An 8,702-nucleotide genomic window follows, 5' to 3' on the forward strand; every position below is an offset into this window, starting at 1 on the left:
CTGGGAAAACAATTTAAATATTAGGTATTAGGTAGGTTCGATAAGGGAAAAAAAATCACAGAACTATCAGAGGGAAAGAGTTGTTATTTTCAGCTCGTTGAAGAGAATTCACTGGAGGTGGGGTAGATCAGGCTGTGGTAGTTTCTCTACCTTAGATATCTAAATCCTCCTCTACCCATATCTGAGGAACTGCTGTGACCAGCTGCTGGACTAGGCTAGATTGACAGTTTTACCTCTTGATATCTTTCAGACTCTGTGAATAAATCTTGCCGGGACCAGGGGCAGGTCCAGGTCCTGCCTCCTGGAGGAAGGAGCCAGCCACTGGCCTGAGCAGTCAGTCTCCATCATTGAGTCTTTTTTCACAGCAATATTTATACACAGTGAAACAATATTAAGGGAAGCCTGAAGAAAGCTCATTGTGAACAACTTTGCGAATTGAATGTTGGGTGGTGTTCTAAGAAATGGGAGAAAATCTCTGGCAATGAGGCTGTGGGGAAAACAAAAGCATTATTTTTCCCTTCTCATTTTCAGATTGGTTTGTGTAGCCTTTCTTATAAATTAATTAGGATGGACTGAGTTGGAAGAAGGGATGGGGAACTTGTATACTTTATTTCTGAACTGGTTTCCAAGCCACTCAGAGCTTGGAAGCAAAGGAAGGACTGAAAGGATGGGATTTCACACCACAAAGACAATTCACAGAGATCAATTTGGCTTCTCAAATTCTTTCCCACACCATCTGCTGCTCACCACTCCTAGTCCTTGACTCGTAAGCCCACCTCTGACCTCTACCTCATGCCAAATATCCTTCATTTTATAATTGTAGACAGGGCTATTGTCTGTCCACAATAATTCGTCTCAGCTTGAGAAGAGATGAAGAAAATATGGGAAGACACATAACTGCTTCCAGAACTACAGTCCTTTCTAGACTTATTTTTCTAAGAGCCATCAGTCAGATCCTCACTCGGAGGATAGCAAAGGCCATTCATGCTTATTTCCCATGAAACCAGGGCTGCCACTCTAAACTAAAGTACTCTTTTGTGAATACATGTCATGTGGGGAAGAGCATGGAGGGCTTCGCTGTTTCAGAGAGAATTTTTTTTTTTGCATGCTCAGAAAAATGACATTCTGTTCCAAAGCAACTGCATGCCAAGTTTACAGGTAAAGTCATTCTGGAACTATCCAAGCAAGGAAGAAAAGGAAATTCAAATCCCAAAATGTTTTAATAATGGAAATTTATGTTCAGGGTCTAAATAACCTAAGAGATGCCTAAAAATCTTTTGTGAATTCTGAAAAGAAAAAATCAATCAAAAGCATAGGGGCCAAATAAAGCATTGAAAATATCAAACTACCGGGCAGATTATAAACACGTGAAAATGTTCATTTTAAGCTTTAAAATTGGCCCTATCTCCACCATTATTTCTTTAAAGAAAAGAGTAAAAGTAGGTTAAGTTAAATTAATTTTCCCCGTGTGGATTTTTCCTTTTCAGCTCATTTGGAAATAATTCAGAAGTGCTCTTGTCATGTCAAATAAAAAACTGTTAATAATGCTTCAAGGAAATGTATCTTCATTATAGCAGGCTTGTTATTTGGGTCTTCCAAAGCTTACCTTGGTGACATTTTACATTGATCTTTCACAAGTATAGTCCATGTCCTGTTGTATTAGAAACAGCTAAACATTTCAAGAATGCTAAATCATATTTCAGTATCACTCTGTACTTCGACTTTTCAAACTGCTTTGGCTGACTTGTTCAGTGTGCAGATAAAGAAGCAAAAGGAGGAACAGAAGGTGTTGACTGAGTGAATTTACAGACTAAAAGACCACATTGTATCTTGTTATCTCAGGTATTTCTTTTTTAAAGTCTCTCCCCTTCTTTATACTTTGGAATAAGGTGACCATGAAAAATAGAGCTTAGCAAAAGAATGGGCATATGAAAAGAAAGACTTTACTGTACAAGTACATCAGTTGAAACGATGCAGTATATTTGGCAGCATGAGGACATGCCTTTCTTTGGAAAAGGTAATTTCATAGATCAAGCAGGGAAGGCAGAATTTGCTTACCTGCACTTTACAATAATTCTTCTGCCTCTTTGAATAAATGAACAAAGTTAGTGTTGGGTTGGTTTTTTTTTGGTTTTTTTTTTTTTTAATCAACCATCATTTATTTTCATTAATTGCCAGTTTATACGCTTACACCAACATGAGGAAAAATCTTGAACTCATGCATATTCTCACCCTTCCCTTTCTGAGTCCTACAAAAACCCTTACATCCAAAGACTATTACTAGGAACATGCACTCCAACAAAGCGAATGTAAGTCAGAGGAGCAGAAGGCTACAAGAGGAGGCCAGAAGCTGTAGCACGGGCAAGTTTCTTTTGTTGAGATTCTTTCTGAGCACTACTAGAAACCTTCAGGGCAGTGCTCTCAGGCGACTTAAAAAAAAAAAAAAAAAAAAAGAATGAGAATGAAAAAAGGCTTAGGTGAAAAAGCAGATGCAAATTTTGTCACAGATCTTCCATGCCAAGTAGAAATAGGAGCCCATTTTGTTATGGAACAAAGTGTCAGTTCATCTCTCCCCACCCTACAAAAACGGAAAGTTGGTGAGAAAAACACTTCAGAAAAACCAAATGGTTTGTGTGGGATTACAAGTGATACAATGAAAGAGGGAAAAGTAAAAAATGTTGAAATAGAAAATGGGGGTGGTAAAAAGCAGGACTGCTGGGGTTACAGATGTCACATTAAAGAGGAAAACGAGAGCTATTTGTGCATCCCAAGGCCCCCTCCAAAAATAGAATTTCACCTCATCCTGTGCAACTGCCTGGACTCGAGGACTTCTCTGCAAACCACCTCAAGGGGCTGCCTGGAACTTCTAGGGGCTCTAGAGCAACACAAGCATCAATGCCCAGGGAGTGGCTTTGCAGAAAAGAAGAAAGCAAAAAACACTTCCGTGCTATGGGACTGCAGAATGGAAAGGGCTGATTTCTAAGGCTGTGCTCCTGAGAACCTGGGTGACCCAGGCTGACAGCTGGGGGATGCACGCTGCTGCACAGCCTGGCCGTGCTCCACAAATCCAGAAAGCAGCTTCTTCTGCCCTCAGTCTCAGGGCATTGGGGTGCCTTCTGCTCTCTCCTGCACTGGCTGCATCTGGTGAGCCACACAACACCCACCTAACCCTCCCGCAGTGGCCCCAGCTGCTCTCTCCTGACTTGAACTGCACATGCCCTCTTACACACCATGCCTTGTTCAGCACTTCCCCGGTCACCAAGCCACGAGGTCTGTATCTTTTTCTTCCTTTCCAAGCTCCTGACTTTGGGGCAGCAGCTTGTTCTGTTATTTATGATGTCACAGTGCGAAGGCCAGGAATGAGGGAGGTTGCATTCCAAGAGAGCCACTTCTTTCCCATGAAAAGTATGCACAATCCTAACACCCAGAGTATGTTTTCTACTACAGACAAATAATTTCCATGATACGTGGTATGGATAAATACCTTATTTCTACCTCTTCTCCTACAACTTTTGCCCTCCAGAGCAACATAAAATAATGACAAACCCTAAAGGAAAACAGCAAAATTTTGTCTATTTTCCTTGTATTCATTCTATGAAGATGAGGATGAGCATTTATAAAGCCTCAATGCACGCCCTTTGAATTACTTGTGGTTATGATTACTTTATCCTTTTTTTTCCTCTCAAGTACTTCTGCAGCTTCATTGACCCCATTCTGCTACTGTGGTGAATCCTCTCTCACAGTGTGTTCAGTATGTTTTCTGCTAAAAGTCTTGGTCCACGAATAACCTGAAGATAAAACTGGAAATACAGCTGAAGGCCTGAAGATTGTACAGCCTGCTGCTGGATGCCAGCACCATTTCACACTGCACGATTCCTTCACAGTCCAATTAAACCAGAAAGGTAGAAAAGTTTTACCTTTAGCTCTCTGCTAGATTGAAGTTTTATTGTTATTTCATAAAACAGGAACCTAGGCAAAAATACTGAAGTCAAATGTAATGTGTATTTGTAATAACTCTACCTGAAGTTATTAAAATCTTGATTAGTTCCTAAGAATATTTATCACTATATGTTGTTTGTACTTCAGCCCAAGCTTCTACTCAACTTTGCCCTAGCTAAATTTGTTCAACTTATATTCCAACAAGGCTCCTTATTGCACACACAGCTGTGCGAAGGACAGCTGGTGGTGCAGGGGGAAAACAGCCAACAGCAGAAACTTCTTAAGCTTCTTCAAGGAATCCTGGCCTGAGACCTTCTAAAATAAAACAAATCTCTACCAGCCACATGCAGTATAATGTGGGGTGGTTTTTCTTGCCCAAAGGATTCTAAAGCTATGACCACAGCGCTAGAAAAAACAGGGCCTGGAAATGAGCTTAAGTACTGGACTGCTAATTGCCCATTATGCTTAACTGCAAACATGTGTCCTGGAAAAGGTTTGGCTCAAGTCAGCTCACACTGTCCCAGACGGAATCCAGACCAGGAGATGGTGAGTGTGCAGCCCATTCCAGCAGGCAGCATGCACCAGGCAAACACCAACAGCCTCCCCTTTTCCCTCTTCCTGTGCTCAGCACCACCTTTTTTCATTGCCTTCAGACTCTCCAGAGCATAGGATACATGTTCTCAGATTCATAATATAAAAATGTCACTCCACTAACTATTTTTTTTTTTTTTCAGAAAAAGAAAAGTCCAATTAAAAAGCACAAGCATGCTAACATAGGTCCGTGGAAAGGAAGCAATTGGTTTGTAAAATGGACCTGGTCAGGTCTTGGTACTTGGCCAAAAAGCCAAGTGCCTTCACTTGTTTTATTTGGTGTTATAAACATAGTCCAGCTGCAAGAATCTGGCCTTACCTTCACAGGGATGGCAGAAGGCACCTGTGACACTAAGGTGACCATCATTTGGACAATACTGTCAGGCACATGGTGGATGGAGCTGTGAAGGGCCAGGAGCTGCATTCAGTGATCCTTGTGGGTCCCTTCCAGCTCAGCATGTTCTGTGATTTTGTGATCCTACTGAAACCCTTGAGAACATTAAAACCATGAATTTTTTTTTTCCTTGTGCGGAACAAATGTTAGTTTTGATCCTAGAAACAACAATTGCTTTGGCTGAAACCTCTCTGTTTAAACAGACACCTAAATAAGAACATCACGAGGAATGTCCTTCATTGGTAACAATAATCTCACCATCCGTAGCCCTTTTTTATCCTTGAGATATCTGTAGCTTTACAGTAAATTAGGGTGGTTTTTTCCATCTGATTTTATTTTTAAGATCTCAGAATTTAATTATGTTGAAACAGGAAGCATGCTTCTTTTAAGTGATGTCAGAATTTCTTTCTTGAGCTGTTTCATGGGAAGAATCTTTATTTCTTTTCTCTGTTTACCCTGAAGGTTCATGAAGCCAATGTAAACAGCAAAATGAGTGTAAACACCAGGGATTAACTTTAGAAGATTTGAAAGCAGCAGGTTTTGCCTTAATAAAATTAAGCAGATAGTTTAGTATTTCTATATATCTCTGTATATAGTTTAGAAGTTCTAAAGAAGTATGTTCCCCTTATTAAACATTCATCATGTGAGCTTTTTGAGGATTTCCTCAAAGAATCAAGGATAGCATTATGTTGGTGTTAAGCTAATTTTTTATTAACTTCAGGGAGAGGACAATTGGGTTACTCCATTAAATGTGCAGACACTCACTGTATTCTCTGTACTGCAATACAAAAAGATTTTTAGACAATACAATACTCTTAAAAGCTTGTTATGTCTTATTTGTGAGCTGTGTTTTGACTCTAACTGCCTCCTCTTCCTGCTTAATGTGGATGTCCTCTGCTTCCTCTGAGTGTCCTGTAATATTACTGGGGAAATTTCCATGATCCTACAACTCCTGGTCGTAACTGCTTTTAAAAAACAAGGAGACAAAAAAGAAGAATGTCACTCTGCAAAAAAGAAAAGTTATCTATTATCTTGCCCTAATCAATGCCAGAACAAATAATTTTGCTTTCTAACAAGCAAAACAGAGTTGAGAATATGCAGATGATGGCTGTTGAATAAAAGTTTAGGAAGAAAGTTACACAGTTTTAAGAGATTCCAATGTGGCCAATGTGATGAGAGCCTCATAAAGCCGAAATACTCTCAGAATGCTTGAAAGTGTCTGCTTGTTCGTTTCCAGGCTGAACAAAACCAAGGAGGGATTTTAAAGAACTCAGTGCAGGTCTAAAAGAATTATTGATTGCTTAGGTATAACTGAAGTCTCACCGGGATTTACAAGAAGCAGTGACAGTGTCGGTGCTGGAGCTCATGGAAGACCCCTTGTCTCTGCTGCCCTCGGCTGCCGTGTCTTCCCTTCAGCACCGCGCCAATCCAGGTTAGCCAGGTACATACACGCCTGGCAGCCGAGCAGCGACCCCAGGAGAAACAATGAAAAGCAGGGTTGATTCAAACAACAGCCACTAATAGTACGCATCTTGCATCTTCCCAGACTAACTGGGTGTGTCTTTAGGCTGCTGCCACCTTTGTGTTTGCCCGCGGACGTGCAGCGAGAAGCCGGCACCAGCAGACGTGCGGGTAAAACTGAGGTCGCACACAGGGAAGCGGGGCAGTGAAGGCTCTGCACAGAGCAATGGTGGGCTGGCCGCGGGCACCCCCCTTCCCCGGGCAGCCCAAGGCTCGGTGTCCCCAGTGCGCTGCGCAGGGGGGATCGAGGCAGGGCACCCTCCTCTCTGGGGGACCGCGACACCTCTGCCCGCGGGGCCGCAGGACTACAGCTCCCAGCGAGCCTTGCGCCGCCTCCATCTTCCCCGCGCACACACAACGCCTTGCTGAAACAAAACCCGCTCTCGAACAAAACTTCCTCAGAGTGTGCTTTGAGCCTGCAGGGAGGCGCGCAGCTGAAGAGATCCTCGAATTAGCTGAAATAGCTCTCATGATCTCGTTGGGTTCACTTTGGCAAGAGGCCGGAGTCTCCACTCCCGGGCTGCTGTGTCTCCCAAAGGAGCTGTAAATCTGCTTTTCTTTCCCTGAGGCGATGTAGTGTCCTGGGAATGGCCTCAAAAATATGTGGTGGGCCAGCTCATCTCCTGCTTCAGCAACATTCAACAAACCCGGCCGTGGCCTCTCCCACCACGCACCCCCATTCACTGTTCTCAGTGTCTGGGACGATGCTCCTCAAGATGCTGCCTGGCATTTCCCTGCTGCCTGTGGTTTCTCCTTGCTGTCGCCTTGCTGCCTATGAGTGAGGAGCTGTAGTTCAAGCTTTGCTAAATCTCGTATATCTATACCTGGCCTTTTGTTTATGTGCTGTACATGGCAAGAGCAACTCATGACAGGTGCTACATGGGCAGTATGTACATACACACACAAACACCATTTTCCAAGTGGCTATTGCTCTATAGTTTTGATTTTGAGCAGGCATTTGGCAGTCTTCACTATGGAGAACTCAGTATCGTTCAAAAGTCCATATTCTGTATTTTGTCTAGAAGTAGGCATTGCCTGGGTAGCACTATCATGGGTTTTTCATAAACACACCAGCATTTCTCCTCTCCTGTCTCCCTTTGGGTGGATCTTAGTTAAGCACAGCTCACATACAGGATTTTGAAAGCCCTGCTAGAGGAGGAGCCTTGGTAGGAGACTTGGCAAGGCCAGGGATCTGCAGGCAAGGATTATCTACAGCAAGGTGGCTCAGGAAGATAAGGATGGATGTACATGTGCATCTATCCGAGTGTGGGAGCAGGGAGAGAGTAGACAGGGCAACAACAGGATCTCAAATGCTATGGCAGAGAGCTGTATATAAGTATTAGGAGACTCAAGTAAAATGAAATTTGAGTAAAAATATTTGAGGAGTAGATTGGGGGGCAGCCATAAAAGTGGGCTGGGGTGAACTAGGAGAAGTAGAGACAAATAAGAAGCAGAGTCTGCAAGTGGACACCAGTGGGGAGGAAGGAACAGAGGAATCTAGGAGGCAATGTGGAAATATATAAGCGGTTTATGCAGAAGTGGTGTGAGGCTCCTCTTGTGTGGGTACTCTTAACACCAGGCTGGAGGCAGGGACACAAGCACAAGTTGCTGATTCTCTTTCTCTTGTTTTGTTTTGTCATTGCTGTTTTTCTCCCACTTTTAATGTATGGTAGTCCCGTGAAAGCAGCTTTGTTCTCCAAATGTCCAACACCATTTTCTTTATCTTAAAAAAAAAAAAAAAAAAAAAAGTAACTTAAGTAACACTTCCTGCAATTGACATTGTGTCCATGCACTTTTGGAGCCCGTTTCCTAACTTTAGCGTCAGTGGGCTCTGAACAATTTCAGGAATGCTTCCTTAATTTCTTTCCCTCTATTCCTCTATTCCATCAACTGGCTTCTCTCACCCCACCAAGTCTTAGCAGTAGATTTATAGGCTTTTCCTACCATTCCCACTACAAAAATATGTATGTTTTGATTCAAAAGAAACTGAGTCCATCCTATCCCAAGGAACAGTCACCTTCTCAAAATCTTGTCTTCTCTATCACTTTTTACCTTCAGAAACTTTCCGATAAAACACTAGAACTCCATGTTCTTTCCCATGGCATTCCTTACATCTTCCAGCTTTGCTATCAGCCTCAGTGACTGGAAAAAAGATAATGAGGATTTAAAATCCTCTTCCCCTTAGCACCAAACTTGTGTATGCTCAGTTGCACAGTCTAGAGTCATCCATCTCCTGAACAGCTTCCACAGAAAAACA

This window comes from Taeniopygia guttata, chromosome 1, assembly GCF_048771995.1.
Source record: "Taeniopygia guttata chromosome 1, bTaeGut7.mat, whole genome shotgun sequence".
Lineage (NCBI taxonomy): Eukaryota > Metazoa > Chordata > Aves > Passeriformes > Estrildidae > Taeniopygia > Taeniopygia guttata.